General features: G+C 38.7%; 1 long non-coding RNA gene across 2 annotated transcripts; it reads left to right on the top strand.

Moving 5' to 3' along the window:
- Positions 1–18,163: 18,163 nt before the first annotated feature.
- On the top strand, positions 18,164–22,552 carry LOC110691203. Of its 2 annotated transcripts, XR_002505254.1 has the most exons (4): positions 18,164–19,857; positions 20,022–20,856; positions 20,950–21,313; positions 21,406–22,552. It is a non-coding gene; the product is annotated as an uncharacterized LOC110691203 (long non-coding RNA). The 2 variants fall into 2 exon arrangements; XR_002505253.1 differs by having other exon boundaries at positions 20,950–22,552.
- Positions 22,553–23,861: the final 1,309 nt, after the last annotated feature.

The following is a 23,861-nucleotide window of genomic DNA, read 5'->3' as shown; positions in this document are numbered from 1 at the left end:
TTGGTCAACGTTTTTGGTCAAACTTACCAAAAAATCTTTATCCGTTTTTGTCAATACCAAAACACCCATCCGGTTTGGTCAACGTTTTGGTCAAACTTACTCAAAAGCCCCCCAGACGGCTAAAACCGGATGGGGGTGTATTGAATGCTTTTGAGAAAATTACAAATAACTCAAAAGCCCCCCAGACGGTTAAAACCGGATGGGGGTGTATTGAATGCTTTTGAGAAAATTACAAATAACTCAAAAGCCCCCCAGACGGTTATAACCGGATGGGGGTGTATTGAATGCTTTTGAGAAAATTACAAATAACTCAAAAGCCCCCCAGACGGTTAAAACCAGATGGGGGTCTATTGAATGCTTTTGAGAAAATTACAAATAACTCAAAAGCCCCCAGACGGTTAAAACCGGATGGGGGTGTACTGAGCTTTTGAGAAAAAATTACAATGGCTCAAAAGCACCCCAGACGGTTAAAACCGGATGGGGGTCTATTGAATGCTTTTGAGAAAATTACAAATAACTCAAAAGCCCCCAGACGGTTAAAACCGGATGGGGGTGTATTGAATGCTTTTGAGAAAATTACAAATAACTCAAAGCCCCCTAGACGGTTAAAACCGGATGGGGGTGTATTGAATGCTCTTTGAAAAAATTCAGAATCCCCCAAATGTCCTCAGATGGTTAAAACCGGTTGGGGGTATATTGGGGAGCCTTGGAAAAAATAGGGTCATTCAAAGATCCCTCGGCCTGTCATAACCGGATGGGGTCCTTTGGTAGCTTTGAAGAGGCAACCCACAAATCCCTCAACGGCACCCCAGGCGGATTATACCGGATGGGGGTCTGTTGAACAGATGTGATAAATTTTCCAAAGATTGCCGGTTGTGCAAAAATACATAAATCCGGTTGCTATCCTAATCTATGGCAAGCTAACCCTCCCCGGTTAAGTATGCAACAGGGAATTGAAATTTACCTCAGCCGGAAGAGTGCGGGTGCTCTGATTCTGGAATTGATGCAAAGCCGGATGTGAAAAGCAAGGAACGATTGTTGATTTCTCTCAGCCGGTATCAGAGCTCTCTTGATTTTTTGGAAGTTTTCAAATGTTGCAAATGATTGAGGAGGGGTTCCTTATATAGGGGTCAGGGAAGGCGAATCGCCAACTCCCTGATTCAAAATTCAAAAGTTGGGAGGATGACGAACCGTCAGCCCCCTTCCAAAAAAAAAAAAAAAAAAGTGGCGGGAAGGAGACCAACCGTCCCCTTCCCTCATAGTGACAATTGTCACAGCAGCGTGGCATGGCAGGCCATGTCACAGATGCCACGTGGCACGCCACGTGTCATCTGTGAGGGGCAAATGATTAGGGTAAAAAAAAAACCTAGCCACGTGGCCCAATCAGAGGGCGCCACGTGTCAGCCCCCAGAAAGGGCAAGTGGGAGCCAATCCCAGGCTGACACGTGGCACGTCTTAATTGGTGGGAATACAGTTCCCCAACCCTATAAATAGAGGAAAATACCTCATTTATTGGGCATTCACAAATTCCAAAACACAAAACACAACTATCAACAAGCATTTATTCTCTCTGAATTAGAGAGAAAATCATTTATTTCCGCACTATTCACTTCGTACGAATCCTAACTTGATCGTCGGAGGCGGAACTCCACCCAACCGGAGTTTCGTTGTTTTGCAGGTACACAGCCGGTCAGCAAGCCATTCTCGGAATTGTAACTCTCCCGCAGGACACATAAAAAACCCCGAAACATCTTCTACTTCAAAGGCAAAAATGTCTTTGAATTCTTTTAATAAATTGTGCAAGTCTGCACCCAAGCTCGCCAGAGTAGCCGTCCCAACCTTAACAGTTCGTTATGGCCGTGTGTCGTCCAGAGTAATATCAATGTGTTCACCAGCTGGCTGGGGACGGAGCTCATCCAACTGGTCCCTGGTCAGTGATTGCTATTGTTTTTCTTTTTCGACGGCCAACAACTAGTCGGCCTTTCTCTTTTTTTCCGCCTGGTGTAGGAGCAGACGCAGCTTCTTTGACCTTATCTAGGTTTACCAGTTCGTCACCCTGGCCGGATGCAGCCACAATGGGCTTTACATTAGAGAGATAACATTCTCTAGCTGTCAGCCAGACGGTCCAACAGTTGCTTGAGGCTATAATAGTCGTTGGTGTCATGGTCAATTTCCTCATGGAAATGACAATATTTATTTTTGTTCTGGTTTTTGGCAGAACCTTTCATAGCAGCCAACTTCTCAATGGTCACCCGGTCTTTGATCTCCATGAGGATGGAGTAACAATCTTTGTTAAACTCATACTTTGGGGTTAGAACTAGCCGACTTTTTCTCGATGAGGTCCTTTATCTCCCCCCTGAAACTTGTCATGAATCTCATGAGTTCGTCTGAGGTGATGGGGACTGTGTCTTCGGCCGCTTAGGGTTGCCCAAACGGCTGTCCCACTTGGACCTGCTTGATCATTGCCCCATTCCCTTCTTTCTATGGGACGAGTGCGTCTTGTTCTGAGTGAATCGTCGGCAGCCACATATGTTTTGACTTCAAAGTCGTCATCAATGACTTGGTCTATAGACCTGAGCGTCGGCCATAGGCCGTTTCTCATTCGGAGGCGGTACAGGTTCTTGTGAAGCCATCTTAGAAGTACTATCCCCATAGACGACGCCAAATGTTTTGGGGTTTTCTCTGTGTCCTTTGGGAGAGTTACAATTCCAAGACTGGATTCTGGCACCTGTACCTGCAAAACAACGGAGACTCCGGTTGGTTGGAGTTCCGCCTCCGACGATCAAGTTAGAACGTGTTCGGATGTAAACGTGCGAAATGTAAATGGGATCAGGCTCCTCTTGGAAAAGAAGTGATCATCCGGCTATAGCAAACAGCCTCAATATCCGAGTGTAAACTCTCAAGTGTATTCAATTCTGCAATCAATGCTCTCTGAACATTTGTGTATATTTCTTCCCTCGTTCCCCAGGTGGGAACATCTCCCTTTTATAGGGTCTCGAAGTACGTGCCCAGTCCTAGGTTATGGAAACCTAGGGCTGTCTAGGCTTCCTTGGAGTTTGGGCCTTTGAAGGCTACCATTCCAAGTTGGCAATTTGCCTGCCACGTGTTGTGTTCTGAATCGTCCACTTTGGACTTTTCAATGAGTGACACGTGGCGGACTCTGGCTAGTTTACGTGGATGACACGTGGAAGGTCTTGACTGGTCCACGTGACGGGGTAAAAATCCCTTAATCAACAAGGTATTAATTTCTCTTTGTAATTTTGGATTGTTGGAGACTTCCAAGTGAGTGATTTTGTGTAGTCGTGGCGATTTTGAGATCATATTCAAGGTAAGTTCGCTTACTCGGTAATTATTTAAGTGTGTAGAAGCATCCTAGGACTTGTTTAATTGATTCCAAGTTAGTATCATGATAGGTATTGGTTGGAATTATTGGTTAGATTGATTTTGGTGATTGATTTGCGAAGCATGAATTATTTGAGGTGATCTATTGATTAGAATTAATTATGATGGTATGTTGAATATGGACCACACTTTTATTATTGGCATGATCAAGAGCATGTTTAATTAAACTAAATGTTTAATTTGGTTTGGATTATGAAAAGGGAATTTTATTGTGGTTCATATAATTTTTATTGATGTTATAAGCATGAGAAATGAGCTATTTAAGTGTCTATGTACACGAGGATTAAATTATATTTAGGTGCCTAAGTGCACTTAAGGTGTTCCAAACACCGAGGGATAGGATTCGTGGTGCATTATGCGCTTAAGGTGTTATTCAACGCCGAGATAGTTTAAAAAGGGTTTAACATTAAATTAAATGTGGTCACTAATTATTCAAGAATTAAATTGGTATGTTTGATTGCTTGAATGCTTTATGATGGCTGATTGTGTTGTGGATTGAGAGTCATCATCAAGTCTAAAATATTTAAACAACATAAAGTAAAAGATATTATGCACCAAAACTCTTGAAACGTATATACCTCGAGTATGAATATATGGGGGAGTTATGGGGGTTTATATTTAACCATAGCTTTTACTGGGAGTACAGGACGCTGTATTTTCCTTATTATTATGGGCAGGAATTCCGCCACTTACAAGTAGTTCTTTTATACTAGCACGGTTAGCTCCCGTGTTAATACCCCTTTATTGGGGCAGGTTAGGAGGGAAGCTCGTTCAATGCATAATTAAACTTAAATAAGCAATGGAAATGTCTATTGAGTGAAATGTGTGTTGTATGTTTGTAAACAGGTGCAACAAGGTAAGTTGTGATGCTAGAATGTATGCATGTTAGAGTGAATTGTTTACGCTTATGTACTCAGCATTGCTGATTGTGTGTATTGTATGTTTGTTGGCCTTGTCTTTATCTTGGTCCTACAACGATCCATTTCTAATGCCGAGCAATGGGGACAAAGTAAAGAGAAGCTTTTTAGGTGATGGAGCATTTTCATGATGGGAATGAGTGAAGAACAAATCTTGTTTAGTTTCCACAAGAATATGATGTGTTTAATTTGCTTTTGGTTATTATATATTTGCTTGTGAGACTAATGCAATGATTTTAATATTTGTTTGGGTTTTGAAAAGGGCCTACAATGGTTCTAAGTTATAGGTTGACTATGTTTGACTTTGGTTGACTTTACTTTCGTTTGGTTGACTTTTAAGTTTTGGTTTTATTTTTGAATAGTTTTTAAAACAAGTCTTCCGCTGTGTGCCTTTGATAATTGTCTTAGCCGATTTCACGATGGCGAAAATGTTTTAGAATTTCCTATTTTATATTTTAAAAAGGGCAAAGCAGGTATTTTAAAAAGGGCAAAGAAAGGAATTTCTAAGGTGTTAGTATCGTTGTGTGTTGAATGAGTATCGGTGTCGGACACGAATATGGATGTTAAGTGAGGTGTTCATGTATCCAGTATCCTAGCTTTTAGCCCAACAAAAAATTCTACCTTAAACTATATTTAAACTTTAATTTTCTCAGTTTTTATAAGTGAAGAAATTAACAAAAATCATATTTACAATTATTGATATAAAAGCAAATATTTGACACTTTATCTTTAAATCCATTTCTTCAAAAATAACTGAAAAATACTCGGTACGAGAATTAAATTGAAAAAGAAACGTGTAACAAATATATGATTAATTTTTAATCTTATTTATTATGAACTAAAAAAATTAAAATATATATTTAAAAAAATCCGTTATATATTAGAAAAAATAACGTCTAACAAATGTGCAATTAATTTTGAATCATAATTGTTATGAACCAAAAAATAAAATTAATAAAAGAATAAATTGTCATGGATATTTTTATCGTACATATCTCGTGATTTTTTTTATTATTATGATTACAAAATCTCACATTTTGTCTAAACTTAATATTTACTTGTACATGAATTTTTTAACCTTAGGGAAAGGGAAACATACATCTTGAATAGGATAATTTTATGAAAAATCATTAAATTGTCAAGCTACAATCATAGCGCAAAAAAACACTTACGATTAGGGGTGAGAATGGATTGGATATCTGAACCGTTAACACTATTGATTCGGATAACCGATAGCCATTAACACTAAAAATGATATTCATGAACCGAACCTATAAGTTCGGGTGCCCAAATTTCGGGTACCCGTATTTTTGGATCGGTTATCGGGTACCCAATATGATATCCATCTATAAAAATTTGGACTTTATAATTTAGTTATTATGATAGCATTCAACACTAATTAACAACAATATCACATGATTTTGGCCAAATTACTAATAATATTACTAATCATTCAAATTATGAAGTTATTATGAAATTAAGTAAAAGTTTAGAGTTTGGATAAATAGATTTAAGTAGAGGAAAAAAAATTGTTTATCGGATTGGATCAAGTAACCTTTAATTTTAAAAGTACCTGATAACAGATTATCAGATCGGGTGCTCGAACAGTTATGGTTATCAGATCGGGTACCCTGATTTTCCGATCGGTTACGAATCTGGTTTTTGATTTTTCTGATAATTTTGCTCAAGCAAGGTTTGGTGTAGTTGGTTGAGGATTCACGTTGCAACCTTGAGGTCACAAGGTAGAAGTCTTTCAACTATAGGGATGGGGATCTCGTTTTCAAGTATTTAGCCCGGCAAATACTAAATTATATATATATATATATATATATATATATATATATATATATATATATATATATATATATATATATATATATATATATATATATATATATATAATATGGTGAAAGTTGAGATCTGATGAGTTATTTTAATCGAGATGAAATAATCATTGTCTTGCACTTTCATATATTAGGTGCATCTTTTTTGTTTGTGTTTTGGTCTCTAAACAAAGTTTTATCACCATTGGGCTTATCCTTTTATATTTGATCAACAACGTGATAGGTTGATTTTCAAGTAAAACTTTTGTCTTTTGAAAAAAGTTGGTATTTACCACGACCTTTGTTGTCATCAACATGGTTTCATCATACCAAATTGATGAACTCGGGCTAATCATTCCAATTGATGAACTCGGGGCTTAATTGCTCTTTTTAATATTTTAAATCTTTTAAGCAAGATTGAACTCATAAAACAACACATTGTAGAAATCATTTTTGCTCTTTTTATACTTCCAAATTTATGTAAGAATTGGATCACAAGCGCTCTGTAATACCTCGTATTTTTAATATATTTTATAAATTATATATTTATCTAAAATATATATTTTGGGGCAAATTATCTTAATCATGAAATTCAAATAAAATGGGTTTTACATTTGATCGATAATTACTCTACCAAATTACATATTAAGCTCAATCATCCTTTTATTTCTTCGGGCCAATTATTTCTCCCTCATATTATCTCTTATGAGGCCCAAATATCTCTATTTTACCCTACATGATGAATAGTTCTTGAATCCCTAAAATTTCCCACATACAAAAGTAAAATGGTCAAAGTGGACTCTTTTTCCTTTTTCTTCCCTTTCTTTTCTCCTTTCCTTGTTATTTCACGTAGGATTGCACCCATGGGGTTCCAAGTGCTGTTCCTCCCCACGCTACTGCTGCCGTTGGAAGTCACCAGTCGGCCGGTCGGCCACCTGCCGGCGACCCCAGCCGGCCACTGCCTTCCCTTCTCCTCTTTTCCTTATCTCATTTTTCTCTTTCCCCTTTATTTCCCACGTGAGACCACTTCTCAGTTCTCACGGTGCTCTATTCCTGCGTGGCTGCTCTTCCACCCGCCGAAAATTGGCGCGCCGCCTGACGACGTGTCCAGCCGCCACCCCTCACCACCGTTATCATCATCATCACCCCCTTTCTCATCTCTCTCCTCTTTTGGTTTTATTTCTTTAATTTGTATAATAATATATTTGTATTGGTTTTGGATTTTTATTATAGAAACTTGTTTAATTAGTAACGAAATTTATGTTTTGATGGTAAAAAACTATAATCTTAGATTATTACACTTGTTTTAATTTTTAGATTTCATGATGTTTCAAGTTAGGGTTTTAATTTATTAAAGATGTAATGTTTAGGGTTCTTTTATAAATTAATTTGGGGGTTTTACAAGTTTCATGTTTCAAATTATAATTGGGCATAAAAGTATATTTTTAAGAAGTTTTAAAGGGTTTTTGATTAGTTTAAAGTGCTGAAAATTGGTCTTAATTATTACTTTTGATGGTTTTATAAAAAGGGTGTAATTACCCATTAAAAAGGGAGTTTAACTAAGGATTTTAAAATAATTTTAAGATAAATATAAGTTGTTTAAAGTGAGTTTAAGTTGCTGGAAAACGTGTATACAAGGGTAATTAATGTAGTTTTATTGTCCCTTTGTGTAGGAGACTTTGTCCGGAAAGTATTTTAGGGTGTATGGCCCTTCTAGTAGCATTTTCAAGGTACGTACGCGTACTCGATATTATTTAAGCGTGTAGAAACATGCTAGGATTTAATTTAGTGATTCCAAATTAGTATCATTCTAGGAATTTGTTGGAATTGGTGATTTGAATTGGTTTGATTGAATTGGAATGGTTGTGATGAAATATTTGTTAGGCATGATTGGTTAAAATAAATTATTTATTGGAATTGGTGATATTGGACTATTGTTATTGAACCATACTTTTATTATTGGCATGCTTAAAGGCTTATTTGATTAAACTAAATGTTTAATTTGGATTGGAATATAAAAAGAGAATTTTATTATGGTTCTTATGATTTTTACTGATGCTATAAGCATGAGAATTCAGCTATTACGTGTCTTAGTACACAGGTTTGAAAGGAAATACGGTGCCTAAGTGCACTTAAGGTGTTTATACACCGAGAGATATGTTTTGCGGTGCTTTATGCGCTTAAGGTGTTTCAACATCGAGGTAGTTTAAAAAGGGCTCAACATTAAATTGTATGTGATCGCTAAATATTCAAGAATTGAATTGGAATGTTGATTGTTTGACTGATTTATGATGTTTGATTGTGTTGTGGATTGAGAGTAATCACCAAGTCTAAAATATGTAAACAACGTAAAATGAAAGAGATTATACATCAAAACTCTTGGAACGTATATACCTCGAGTATGAATATATGGGGGGAGTTATGGGGTTTTATATTTAACCATAACTTCTACTAGGAGTACAGGACGCTGTAGTTTCCTTTTTATTATTATGCACAGGACGTCCGTCACTCATAAGTGACACTTTTGCCTACCTGGTTAGCTCCCCGTGTAGTTTACCTTAATTTATTTGGGGCAGGGATTTGGTGGGAAACCCGTTCAATGCTTAATCAAATAAATAAATAATATAATTGTTTATTGTATGAATGGTATGTTGTAAGCATGTAAATAGGTGCAAAAAGGTAAGTTGTGTGATGCTAGGATGTAAGCATGTTAGTGTGCTTCGTTTACGCTTATGTAATGAGCATTGCTAATTGTTTTGTGTTGTATGTTTGTTTGGCCTTGTCTTTATCTTGGCCCTGCAACGATCCATTTCTTATGCTGAGTAGTAGGGACAATTAAAGAGAAGCTTTTTCAGGTGATGCGGCATGTTCATGTTGGGGTTTAAGTGAAGAGCAAAGCCTATTCTAGTTTTATCTTGAATATGTGATTTTTATTGTTTATTGGTTTATTATTATTGATTGTTGATACGAACGCGTCGGTTTAAATAGCTTTGGTTTTGAAAAGGGCCTACAATGGTTCCAAGTTGTAGGTTTCACTTCGTTTGACTTTGACTTGACTTGACTTTTGTTTGGTTGGACTGTTGGACTTTGACTTTGTTTTGAAAGGTTTGAAAATGTCTTCCGCTGTGTGTCTTTGATAAATGTCGTAACTGTTATCACGGTGACGATAATGCCTTAGAATTTCTTATCTCATGTTTTTAAAAGGGTAAAACAGGTATTTTAAAGGAAAGAAATTTCTAGGGTGTTACAAAGTGGTATATGGGAGCTTTGGTTAGATTTTTATTACTATTAAAGCCAAAAACGTGTTTTAAAGTACCGATGTTTTAGCTTGGCAAGTGCTTGTTTTAAATGATCAAATGATCCAGTTTTAAATTATTATAAAATTTTAAAGTATTATTTTATTTATTTAAGGATTTTGGTTTGAAAATTATATAATATAATTAATTATTTTTCAATTTTATTTAACTTCAATTTGATTTAACATTTAATTTTATTTGATTGGGATTTGAATGTTTGGTTGATTTTTTATTTTATTATTATTATTATTATTATTATTATTTTGGGGAAAATTTTCGAATTTAATTAAATATATGAGGAATTTTGAAAATTTTAGTGCGTTATTTGTGCAGGTATGAAAAGGACTAAAGTATGTGATTATTTGTTAAATGTTTTAAAAGCATGCAGTGAGATTGGGTAGGAAAAGTTTGGGCATATAGGCTAGAATTTAATTTCTTCCTTATGTGCATATTGATTCATTATGGTGTTTAAACATGTTTAATTGTATGACTACGTGAATGATATGAAAGCATGTATTATAAGTGGATTATATATATGTGCAATTGGAAACTGTATGATTGAACACCGAACTTAAATTTTTGCAAGAACTGTATTTCTCTTCTTTTGGGAAGGGTTGTTCTGGAGTGAGCTATACCCATTTTCTTGCAGATTTCCTAATGTCTTGCCTAGTGAGCTTTCTTGAATGAGTATCATTAGTGGAGATTAAGGAGCATGAGAGCCCATTTACCTATGTTAAATTGACCCTCAAATTTCCTTTGTTCCTAATTGACTAGTTGAAAAGAATGGTGTCCTTCGAACAAGTGTATTATTCCGATAGAAGGTTCGGAATTAATCAGGAAAGCTAATTATTCAGTGAGGTCAAGTGATCGGAATGCCTAGCTGGAGGCCGCTTCCGATCAGTAATATTAATGTATAACTAATATTACAGCTTGCTCTTGACTGAACCTTTCGAGTCACACCCAATCATGTAACCGAACTGAAGCGACAAATTAATCCGAAGGATTAAATGAGTCGATAGAGATTTTAAGAACTAAGACGTCGGATTCCCGAGCTTAGAGCGTCGAAGCCGAGCATCAAGCGTCGAGTCGATTTTAGGAATCGACGAAGACGAGAAAATAATCAAATGACGTATCGTGCAAAAATTACAAGCATAACACAAGCCCTACCCATGCCTCGGATTGAAGGCAAATGACTAGGGGCCGCAAGCACCAAACCGCCGCAACCCTTGCAAGGCCTAGCTAGGCTGACCTTGCTTGCGGGCTGACTACGGCGACCTAGTGGCCTGCGCACTAAGGCAGCCCTAGCTAGGCCAGCAGCAAGGCTGACGCTTGCGGTGCTGCTGCTAAGGCTTGGCTGCTGCTGCTGGGCCTGCGGCAGCTGGGGCTTGCCGCAAGAGGCCAGTAGGCCTAGCCTTGTGGCGTAAGGCTGGCAGCGTGGTTGGCCTTGCTGCCCAAGGCTAAGCAGCTGCCTTTGCTGACCGAGTAGGTTGGGGGCAACCCCTTGCCTTGTTCTCCAAGGCCAAGGTGGTCCTCCCACCTACTCCCTTTCTTGTGTAATGACACTTGTCATTTGATTATATATAATTTAGAATTAAATTAATTTATTCTTTTTAGCATTTTACCAACTATCCCACATAGAAAGATGATGGGAAATCTTGGGAACATTTTCCTATAAATACCAATCGTTGGGTTTTGGGAATTTCACTTGAGTTGGTGAACTCTAAGGGATCTCCAAAAGCGAGAAAACCTTGGTTCGTAAACTTTAAGTTATTTTGGTCTAACCTTGTCTAAGCTACGGGGTAGGGGCCGATTCCGGTTCGGTGAGCGAGGGTGTGAGCCGTCGGAGGTTTCTCACTTGCGGAGCTTGAAGCTTTCCAAGTTCAAGCTCTTTGAGTGAGCGAAGCATGCGTCTAGGTGAGTTTCTTTCTATCTCTTCTCTTTATGTGTTTGTGTTTTGCTTATTTGCATGCTTTTGTTTATGTTGTAATTATTATGCATGCGACCCGGTTTTCAGGTTTTGTTTCCGCGCGGTGTCGGACACCGTAAAACCCAACAGCGATATAAGAGCCTCTTGCATTTAATTTTTACAACTAAAAATTAATTAAAATGATTTAAATGGATTAAAATTTTTGGTTTAGCATCTTAATTAGATTAGGGCCTGGTTTATTTAATTAGATTAAAATCGTATTTATGCTATTTTTGGCCTATGAACCCTGATTTTGACTCAAAAATAGTGAATTTTGGGTGGAATCGACGTTCAAGATCATTCTTTATCCACAAAGTGTTTAAAAATGACCTTCCAGAAGCCAAAATCCACCCAGAAAATGGTTTTTCGAGGGGTTTTTTCGTTTGGAATGAAAAATTTAAAACCTTTAAACCTTGATTAATTATGGCATGTAATTGTTGGATTATGTGTTTGGTTATACCATTAATCTTCTGCAATTTTAACCCGTATTAAGCATGCTTATGAAGTCATATTGGTGCTTAATTTGGTGAGCTCTTAATTTTACATAAACTTGAAATTTCACATTTTTGAAAATTAATTGCTTGGAGTGTGGATGTTTATGGTGATTATAAATTTTTGAAGCCCCAAAATGTTAAAGATTCAATCTTTAATTGTTTATTTGGTTGGATCTTAACTTGCTAAAATCCATAATGAACTAATTTTTGGTTTTAATCATTTTGGAAGTTGATTAAAATCTTAAATGTTCATACTTGTGCTTGAAATATTATTATTCTTCATATTGGAAGGTTACAATATTCAAATGTGCATAAGTAAATATTGGATAAATTTTGGCATTGGATGATTGATTATTTATTCAACTATTTTGTCAAATCTCATTATTAATTTATGTTGGTTAAATTAATTGTGAGAATAGCCCTCAATTTTTGTAGCATCAAGTTGAGCCAAAAATAATTCAAATAATGGTTCTTGAATTAATTTTGGTTTTTGCACTAAAATTGAATTTAATTAAGTTGGACTTGTTTTATTTTCAATATTGCTCAATGTTAGTTCTAAAATCAATTTAGAATTTATTTTAAAGTCACAAACAAAAATTCGGAATGAAATTCCGAGGCATTAGCATGTGAAACAAGGCCCAAGCCTTGAGCACCACCCTTGGCTACCAGGGCTGCTTGCACAGCCCGCATGTTGCTGCCGAGGGAGTGCAAGTGTGCGGATGCGTGTGGCTGGGAGCGTAAGTGTGTGCGGGGAGGGCTAGCAGGCTGGGCTGGGGTGCGAGCACTCGCACCATGCCGCAAGGCCCGGAGCTGCTATGGCTAGCAGTGGCGCACGCCAAGGCAGCCTTGGTGCGCAGGCCACGTGCGTGTGGCCAGCCTTGCGTGCCATGCTTGGTGCCTAGCCAATCCCCTAGGCTTTTTGGCTCGGGGCTAGGCACTTGGCATCGATTTTTGCAATTTTGTGTTTTTTAATTAAAATGAGGCTATTAATGGGCTATGCCAAAGCAATGCATTACTACTTTCCTAGGGAAGTAAGGTATACTAGGTATACGCGTTAGTTTTTGTTAAACTCAACGATATTAGTAAGGAGTCCTTAGATGTCATGGCGATGGAGGTAAACGTCAAGAAAGCATTAGATGCGACGTTTTGTCGAACCAAGAATAGCTTAGAGTTATTAGCAATTGGATAGCTTACCTTAAAATATTAAATGTTAAGACAAGCCAAAGCATGCTTAATCACTTTTTGATTTTTAGGGTCTTGGAATCCTTTTATTCTCGCCTAAAAGGGACAATTTTAAATGTGTGGATAAAACTCTTAATAAGATTGAAAGTTTTCATGTATGCTTTAAATTTCAAACTTATTGGTTTTATGAATGGTTTCTCATTGCAAATTCTTTCGTTTATAGAAAAATGTTTGCTACGAACACCAACAACAACCAGTTTTCTCTCTGCTCAATTCTCGATAAGGAGAGATTGAATGGGACAAACATCCTTGATTGGAAAAGGAATTTGCGAATAGTTCTCATGCAAGAGCTAAAGGAATATACGTCCTTGACGAGAAAATGCCCAACGTTCCTAATGAGGAGGTCACTTAGGCTACCCTAAACCGATGGCACGCTGCCAATCGGGATGTCAAATGCATCATGTTGGCCACAATGTCTCCAGATATCCAAAAGACTTTCTTTGAGAAGAAGACAACTTTTGAAATCATTTTTGAGCTTCAGACCATGTTTCAAGAGCAGGCCTAAACTGAGAGGTTCGAGACCATAGGCAAATCCTTGAGAGCAAGCTCAAGAAAGGAAAGCCCATCAGCCCTCATGTGCTCAAAATGATTGGATTATTTGAGAACATGGAGAGACTTGATGCTGGGCACTCGAACGAGATGGAAATTGACATTATTCTCCATTCGCTACAAAAAGGCTATGATTAGTTCAAGATGAACTATAATGCACAGCATGGAGAAAACCCTCACCGAGCTTCATGAGATGTTGAAGCAGGCTGAGTAAACGCTCAAGGATGAGGGGAAGCATGATATGCTTATGGTCAAGAAGGGCAAGCCATTCAAGCACTCGCGCAAGAAAAAAAGGGCTACAATAGGAAAGGTAAGAAGACCTTTCCACCTAAGTCAACAGCTACCAAGAGCAACAAGGAAAAGAAGGTAGCGTCTTCTCAATCTGATTCCGAATGTTTCTACTGTAAGAAGAAAGGACATTGGAAACGGGATTGCCTCAAGTTCAAGGAGGATAAGAAGACGACACCGTTACTTCTGGATTAGGTATTTTTTTTATAGACCTTAACTTTACTAGAAAAGCATCATGGATATTAGATACCGAATGTGGCTCACACCTTTGTTCCAATGCTCAGGGACTAAGGAAAAGTAGAAGGCTAGTGAGGGGTGAAGTGGAACTCCGGGTCGACAATGGAGCAAGGATTGCGGCCATATCCGTTGGGACACTCAGTTTGTCTTTGCGCTCCGAGCTTGTTTTAGAACTTGAAGAATGTTATCATGTTCCAACATTACCAAAAAAATTATTTCAATTTCAGCGTTGGATGCCAAGGGTTTTGAATTTCGGATAAAAGACAATAGTTGTTTATTTTATCTTGATAATGTTTTATATGGTACGGCAAATTCAAAAAATGGTCTTTATGTGCTTTGACTAGACAAACAGGTTTATAATGTTAATGATACAACCAAAAGGGCTAAGACCGTTGAGTCGAATCAAACCTACTTGTGGCATTGTCGTCTTGGCCACATTAACATCAAACGCATCAAAAAACTTCTTCATGAAGGGATTCTAGATTCATCCGACTTAGAGTCGTTTGAAACTTGTGAAGGATGCTTACTTAGCAAGATGATAAAACAGCATTCTCCAAATTGGGAGAAAGGGCTAGTGACTTATTGGGTCTTAAACACACGGATGAATGTGGACCAATGAGCACAACCGCAAGAAATGGTTATCGCTATTTTATCACATTCACGGATGACTATAGTAGATATGGCTATGTCTACCTTATGTTGCACAAATCTGAATCCTTTGAGAAATTCAAAGAATTTCAGAGTGAAGTGGAAAATCAGCTTGGAAAGAAAATCAAAGCCCTTCGTTTGGATCGAGGTGGTGAGTATTTGAGCTACGAATTTAACGACCATCTGAAAGAACATGGTATTCTCTTATAACTAACACCTCCTAGAACTCCATAATGTAACAGAGTGTCCAAGAGGAGAAATCGAACTTTGTTAGACATGGTTCGATCCATGATAGGTCTTAGCGATCTTCCTATCTCTTTTTAGGGACACATACTTCTAACCGCGACACTTACACTGAACCGCGCTCCGTCAAAGGCTGTCAAAAAGACTCCTTATGAATTATGGACGAAGAAACCTCCACTGTTGTCTTTTCTTAAGATTTTGGGTTACGAAGCATATGTCAAAAGACTCATGTCTGAGAAGCTTGCACCAAAATCTGACAAATGTTTCTTTGTGGGATATCTAAAAGAAACAAAGGGGTATTATTTCTACAACCAATCTGAGAACAAAGTATTTGTTGCTTGAGATGGTGTCTATTTCGGGTGTACTCCTGTGGGAATATCCGAACCACTAACTGCATTGCTGGAGTCTCAGGCTGCCTGTTGGGATCTCGGACTGGACAGCTAGACCCTCCGTTAGTACCACTAGAGGACCAATAAGAGAGAACGTAAATTGCCCTCGGGGGTGGTTTCGAGGAACCCCCTTCCAATGGCTAAGTAAGTGCTTTCCTTTTGAGAGAGTAGAAAGCTTAATGTGCTTAAAGAGAGAGAGAGGGAGAGAGATTGATCAACCCCCTTTATGCGGCATATGTGGGGGTATTTATAGTGTATGATTGTCTTAATTTTAGTGGTCAACTTGTGGCCGACTTACTCTGGTCAAGATGGAAACCGGAGCCTGTGACCGACTCACCCTGGTCGAGTTAGCAGCCGGAGCCTATGACCGACTTCCTCTAGTCGAGCTGCCAGTCGGAGCCTGTGACTGACTCACCCTGGTCGAGCTGGCAGCCGGAGCCTGTGACCGACTCTCTCTGGTCAAGCCCTCAGCCGGAGCCAGTGACCGACTCACTCTGGTCGGGCTGGTAGCCGGAGCCTCTTTGGCCAGTGGGGGTCGACATAGGTGACTTTTAGACTCAGCGGTCTCTCAATGGTAGTCGAGGCGCGCCATCCCTGGAGGAACTGAGATGGTGATATAGTTTAATAAGAACTACCCTATACATCTAGCCCTCCCAAGATATGGTATGAGGTGACTCATGCCTGCTCTTTTGGTCGTCGCTCACCTCTAGAGTGAGGCTGGGAACAAGGGAATAGCTTAGCAAGAGGCTATCCAACAAAACTAGCCCCCCAGGGGGTGGTATGAGGTTACTCATGCCAGCTCTTTTGAGGTAGTAACTTAATCGGTAATTACTCAATAGGTCGTCTGCTTGAGGTTTCCTTCACACAACTAGCCCCCCAAGTCTTACGAGTGCTTCCACGGTTCTAAGACTTAGAGAGATTTGTTGCCAGGTGATAAAGTTGTCGTTATTGTTTACGCAAAGGACCATAATTACGAGCTTGAGCGAGGAATTTCAGTTACTCCCATTGAAGACTGAGAATTAACGAGCTGGAGCAAGGAGTTTTGATTACTCCCGCTGAAGTTTGAGAAATTATGAGTTTGAGCAAGGAATTTCGATTACTCCCGCTAAAAGTTCGAGAAAGTACGAGCTGGAGCGAGGAATTTTGATTACTCCCGCTGAATTTTGAGAAATTACGAGCTTAACTTAGATGAGGGATTTCGATCACTCCCCCTTATTAAAGACTGAAAAATTACGAGCTGACTTAAGCGAGAAATTTTGATCACTCCTCGCTGCAGGCTGAAAAATTTCGAGCTGAGCTTGAGCGAGAAATTTTGATCACTCCCCGCTACAGGCTGAAAAATTACGAGATGAGCTTGTGCGAGAAATTTTGATCACTCCCTGCTGCAGGCTGAAAAATTACGAGCTGAGCTTAGGCGAGGACTTTTGATGATTACCCGCTTCAAGCTGAGAAATTTGCTCTAGTGTGCTTGTTTTGCACTTGCTCACACTTTTGGAGGTTTATCATTCTCTAACCATTCACTTTGCTAAGTGAGGGCTTATTCTTTTACTACTGTGCCTGCTGAGTGAGTGCTTATCGTTTTACCGCTCAACCTACTGAGTGAGTGCTGCCTTTATGCCACTCACTAAGAGTGGTGAGGGCTTGGTTTCATGCTGCTCGCTTAGAACGGTGAAGTGGGGAAAAGCTAAGAGTGCCTTGCTGCCATTCCACTCTATCCTTTTTGATTCCGCAAGAGTGTCAAAGAGAAGTACCTAAGAGATCCTTGGTACCCTTCACTTTTATCTGCAATGTGTGACCGAACAACTATCTTCCTGCTTGTACTTAGTTCAGGGAGCGAACTTTGAACTAGAGCTGACGAAACTAACAAGAAATGACAACAGGACATGAACCAGACACGAAAAATCGGGTTAATTTAAAACACGGGTATGAACATGACATGACACGACACTATTGCCAGCTCTAGAAAATACTTGTCGTCCCCTTTACAGAAGCGAGAACAATGAGGAGTTGTTGGACTTTAATCTCTTAGCTGGACCTGGTTAAGACCAGGTCTTGGCTGCTTTCAGTGTGACCTGGTTAAGACTAGGTCTTGGCTGAAACTTGACATGCTCAAGCTGGACCTGGTTAAGACCAGGTCTTGGATGAATCTTGACATTCTCCGGCTGAACCTTGACATTCTCCAGCCGGACCTGGTTAAAACCAGGTCTTGGACGCTGTTTTTTAATCTAGTCTCATTTTGAGCAAGAAATTCTTTGGCTCCCTACTTTGATGAGCAAGACTTGATATCAAGTGTCTCACTTTGATGTGTAGGGCTCTATATTAGTTGTTGCTTGACTTGGTGCTCTTTTCAGCAATATGTCACTCGGTTAATCCTTTGTATATCTGTTTTACACAAATATTTGGCATGAAAGAGAATTAGTATAAATAAATAACAGAGAAGTCAATGAGCTACTCTTTTAAAGTAACTTCTAGGATAGAAGCATTTTGTATAGCATAAGTTATTCTTTTTTGGAGCAGAAGTAGTGTATTGGAGCAGAATTGACTGTTGCAAGAGCCAGGTTAATTAATGATATGACTCGGGAGGAGTCATCCCACATAACTAACCCTGAGATGGGGTGTTGTAGAGTCGTTCTTATACAACTAGCCCCCCCAAGTCTTAGAGGTGCCATGGCAATTCTAAGACTTGAAGGAGACCGTTGCTTCTTGGCGGCACGGAGATGCATTATATAGTTGAAATATTCGATTTTTTTGAAAAAATTCTGGCTATTCCACGAAAACCTCTGATTTTTCTGTTGACCAATCTGATTATTTTAATTTTCTGTTAAGGTACCTGATTACTCTGCTGAAAATTCTGATTTCTGACTGAAAAATCTTACCACTCCGCTGAAGATTCAGATTCTTCTACTAAAAAATCTGACTGCTCTGCTGAAAATTTTTCGTCTTTCGGCGAGAAGATCTTACTACCACGGTGAAAAATTCTGATTACAGCTGGAACATTCGATTTTCTTACTGAAAAATTTGACTGACGCATGAGAATTCTGGAATTTCTGCTGAAATTCTGACTCCTCTTACTGAGAAACCTTATTGCTTCGCAAAAATTTCGAATTCTCTTCTAAGTAGTTTACTAACTTGCTGTAAATTTTTATTTTTTTTTATTTTTTTGTTTTATGAAAAGTCTAATTGGCTTGCTGAAAATTTTAATTTTCTGGCTGAGAAACCAAGTTACTCCGCTGAAAATTTTGATTTATCTACTGAAAAATCTTGATTGGTTCGATGAAGAATTTATTTTCTAGCCAAAACATCTGAATATCCCGCTGAAAATTCCAATATTTCGATTGAAAAATCTAGCTGCTCTGCTCAAAAGTTTACTTTTTCTGCGCGGGATTCTGACTACCTTGATGAAAAATCTTGGTTTTTCCGACAAGAAGTTCCGATTGCCTCGCTGAAAGTTCTGATTTTTCTACTGAAAAATCTTGATTTTTCGGGCTGAAAACTTCGATTGCCTTGCTGAAGATTATGATTTTCCTGCTGACAAATCCTGATTTTTCGTTGAAAAATTCTGATATTTGTGCTGAAAATTGTGATTGCTCCAACAAAACTTTGGAATTTTCTACTGAAAATTCTGACTATTTCCCTCTTTTATGGGTTTTGATTGCTTCTCTCCTGATCTAAATGCTTATAGTTCATTTTTGAAATTCTTGATAACTAGAGACTTGTTATTGTTGATATTTTCTTCATGCATTCCCAAGGTGTGGAAGATTCTCTTTGTCCTCTTTTCTTCATTTGAAGCCTTCTTTGCTTCATTATGGATTTGCAGATGAACCGAGCTGCTTCTCTTCACGAGGTATCTTATTATCTACTAGCAAACTTTGAATGAGAACCAGTCCCTTTGCGAGTTTGGTGCCATACATCTTGTTCCTAGTCATCAGCTGCTGCTGTATGCTCACAACAGTTATTGCCTGAGCTGGCTGTAGCGATAGTTCTTTCTGATCGTAGAGCTTCTTAATCTGGCAGAATTTGTTGTATAGCTTCATTTGGGTTCAGGCTTATTGTTACTGATTCACTTATTTAAACTTTGCGAATTCCTATGTGCTTTTCATCCTCTCCACTGACTATTATACCAAATTTTGTAACAAACCGGGTGGCAACTTACTGTTGCAAAGCTGGACTTTTGTACTCCGAATTATTATGCAGGCTGGTAGGAAAATGCTTTGATCAGACTACTTCCATCGATCAGAATAGAGCAGGGACCTTTATTTCCTCTATCTTCAAGATCATGACATCCTAGGGGGTCAAGTATCGCTTTGACATGTTATCAATCACAAATATACTCTTTCTTCCGCTGAAATAGCTATCGAAAGAGGTAATAAAATCTTGACAAAGAGCTGATCAGTCAAGAGCTGATCAGAATTTGATTTCCACTGCTGTGCAATTCCTGTCTTATGATAAAAATAATTGAGTCTGCAGCTGCTATACTGCTCCTAGGGAAATTGATGTTAATGGTGATTGATAACTTGCTATATGCAGGGGACTGCTGTCCTCATGTTGCCGAGGGTGTTTCGTTATCACAAGAATCAGCTCGCTAGAGTGCTTGATTGCACATGTTATAATTTATGACATCGTCAATTCAAGTTTTTGCATCTGAAGGTTGCCAAAATCCATCAAAACGAAGTGAACTATCTGAGCAACACCCTTGGCATTTTACAGTCATGACCTTCCCTACTGAAGAGGTAGTGCTTTATAAGACCAGGAACAAATCAGTATATTAATGCTTAGTCTTATCAGAATAAATGAGTGCTCACAGATCAACAGATTTAAGACTATAGGTTCTCGCAGGAGCTTGTGATCTCCAGCTTAATTGCTCTACTTTCTAGGCACTTCATGGGCATAGGACGAGCTAATGTTGTTCTTGGTGCCAGAAGTTTTTCCATCCATTCTCCATCAAAATTGCTCTAGAATATTTATTTTAAAGGAGAATGTAACCAGAAGAGATGGCCAAGATCACTAATAAGCATAAACTGTATTGAACCTGTCTATCCACGAGCTGTTGTGTGCTTGATGTGTACTTGCCTGCTTGATGGCACATACCATAAAGCAGCTACACCAGGTATTTTTGAAGGTCTAGCAACATTTTTCAAACCTTTAGATCCGAAACTGTTGTTGCTTTCCTATCTACATATTGCTGACAGGACGACTAAGTAGCTTGTATTACCAGACCATTTGAAGGTTTTCTGGCAGATTATTTTCTGAGTTTTTGACCCTTGCATTGTGATCTTATTGTATTCATAGTCACTCGTTGCAGAACTCTTATCATCTGAACTTGTGCTTAGGAGGATTTCCATGAAACTTATGAGTAGTTGAGGTAAGAAGATGTCACTTTAACACTTTATAATCCTCCTTTTACTCCAAGCTCTGTGCACAACATCACAAGTCTTCTGCTGCTAAATGATTGCAGTACCACTAAGAAAGCAGTCCTGCTTTCAAAATTGAGCTGATGCTGATGCTCAGATAATAGGCCGCAAATATGTCCATTCTCCCTCAAAAATGCTACGGAATATTTATTTTGAAAGAGAATGGAGGCGAAAGAAGATGCCAAGATTGCCTGTAAGTTTCTGCTAGGTTGAACTTCTTATCCTCGAAAATGCTGCGTACCTGACCATCAATATGGTAGCTTGCATATTCCGGATTGAAGGATTCTAACTGCTCGTACTCTTGTAATTTGGATCCTTATGAAGATAGGAACACCTTGCTGAATATCTGACCGTTCAGAGTCACTAGACAACTTTACCAAAAGCTATGTTCTGTTGGTGGTACCTCTGGTATTTCCCACGCAGCTACTAGTATGTGAAATTTTTTCATACGCACAAGTCTGCTGCTTGAGGACAATTTCCTTTGAATAATTTTGCTGCAGGTCAGGTTTTATGATCCAATTCGAAAACCTTAATCATTAGCAGGCTGTACATGGGGCTCTTAGCCTGCGAATCATTTCCTGTGAGCTAATCTGTACACTCTCTGCCTTTTATCAACCTGCTTCTGCAAGATCAGGTCATGTTTTTGGTGAGATGCCGAATTACTTCTTACTCATCAAAGCGGTAGGGCTCTTGATTTTATATTGGCTTATACTTTGCTCCCTTTACATTGTGAATTATGAAATCACAACCATAATCTTTGTTGCTGCTTTCATTGCTCGAATATACCCATCATGGAACCTGTTTGTTGTTATCTTATCAATAAGACGTGAGGGATGTGCTGTTGCTGATAAGTGGTTTATTTGACCACTTATTATGGTGATTTTAACCCAATTTTGCAATCTTTTCCCTTATTTTTCTTACCCGTTTTGTATATAAATGTTGTATCGTGGCTTTGCCACCTCTTTGTATGTGTTTGTCCATGATTTGCAGGTGTTATGACTTACTTTGACAAGCAATCAATGCTCGTAGAAGAGCTTAGAGCAAGGCAATAATGAAGGGAGAGCCCGCTCCTAGAGGAGTGGGCGTGCACCTCTCCCGGAGTAGGCGCTCCTCCGTGACAACAACATTCTGACCCTGTGAGGAGCGGGCGTGCTCCCGAGTTGGAGCGGGCCCTCCTAACTGTTGTGCTAGAATCTGCCTTAATCATGAAGCAAGGAGGACCCGGCATGCACCCTCCTTGGAGCGTGCGCTTCTCCCCTACAACTTGAATCTTCCATCTGCTGAAGAACAGGGGAGCGGGTGCTCCTTGCTGCCATCGTCGAATCTGCCTCTATCTGAAGCTAAGAGGAGCGGGCGTGCAGATTTCAGGAGCGGGCGCTCCTAGCTGGAAATCCATTTTCTTTTGATGGATTAACCTATGCAATTCGGGGAGTATAAACCCCTTTAGTTCATTTTAAAACAGACATCAGTAGCATAGTTCTTAGCAACTTTCTTCTAGTTTGGAACAATCATCTTTGGTATTTTAGCTTAGAAATCCTCAAATTAATCGTTATAGTAGCAAGTTTCAAAGATTATTCTCAAGATTCAACCTTTGTACTCAACATTTGAAGCTTCAATTAGTAACTTCTTTCACATTTCTCTATTTAATTTCTGATTTCATTTTGCTATTGCATGTCATTTAAATCTCTTTAGTTCTTGATAATTTGTTGTTAGATGTTAATTTTATCATTAGTTAATCACTTTCCCCCAATTGTTGAACTAGTTAGAATCCTAATCTTGGTTTGCATGTCACTTGAAATGAGTTGTTAGTAGTCCTCTTTGCTAAGGGTTGGGTGAAGCTCAACCTACTGGTTAGTTAAGTAAATTTGGGAGAAGTATTGATGTTTGATTTGTGATTAAATTGATTGTATGAAATTGTTTGTTAGTTCTTAATGATAGAATTAGCTACCCTTGAATTAGGTTAGGAGCTAGATGGCATGTTATACTTTGTTTGACATGGAAATATAGATTAAGTATGTCATTACTTATTGCAATTTGATTATGTATCTTTTATTGCTAAACTAATGAGGGATCTAAGTTTAGTAGTGTGAGTTGTTTTCCTAATTGCATGAGGTTGGTCTTACATATAGTCCTTGCTATCTCTTGTCTCTTTTACTCCCAATTTGCCATGGTTGAGTGGATCCCATTCCCTAGTGCTTTTATTTACTTGATTTAGAACAATAGTTTGTTGTTTACTTGACAAACACCCCTTTCAACAAAAGACTTCGAATTAGCTTGAGTGTTAAGTTCTTTAGCAATTATACCCTGTTTCTTATGGACCGAACTCTTACTTATCATTGTTCTTGGTTTGTGAGGTGTTTGCTTATAAATGTGTTTAAATGAGTGTGGAATGTGCGACCGTTCTAACGCCCATCAAAATGGCCCCGTTGCTGGGGAGCGGTGTTGTTAATTGCTAATTGATTACTTGAGTCTAGTTCACCATTAAAGGAAAAATACAAAAAGAGTTCGTTTCTTTTAGGCTACACTTGTATCCTTGTTACTAATTGCAATTGTTGAGTGTGTATGGGCTGAACCCATAACAGGATTTTGGTACCTTACGATCCCGAGATTGAACAAACTTATAGAAGGAGAAGGAGATCCGGTTTTAGGCTGTTAACTACTTCCCCAGCTGGAGAGTTCAACTCCGAGAAACAACAAGATCAAATGGGTGATCCACAGCCACCACCTCAAAGACCTTTGAAGGAGTTGGGAACTCCGGAAGCTTATAGAGCTTCAAGTGGGATTGCTCCCCCCAAACACCCCGGCCAACGACTTTGAGATCCGGCCTGCGATGATAAATTTGATTGAAAGGAGGCAATTTAGTGGAGCAAAGCACGAGAGCCATATTGTACACGATCAAGGTGAATGGGGTCGCTCAAGATTTTGTGAGATTAAAGCTATTCCTTTTCTCCCTAAT

This window comes from Chenopodium quinoa, unplaced genomic scaffold, assembly GCF_001683475.1.
Source record: "Chenopodium quinoa cultivar QQ74 unplaced genomic scaffold, ASM168347v1, whole genome shotgun sequence".
NCBI lineage: Eukaryota > Viridiplantae > Streptophyta > Magnoliopsida > Caryophyllales > Amaranthaceae > Chenopodium > Chenopodium quinoa.
The sequence above is the reverse complement of the archived record's forward strand: the minus strand, read 5'-3'. Positions and strand labels throughout refer to the sequence as shown.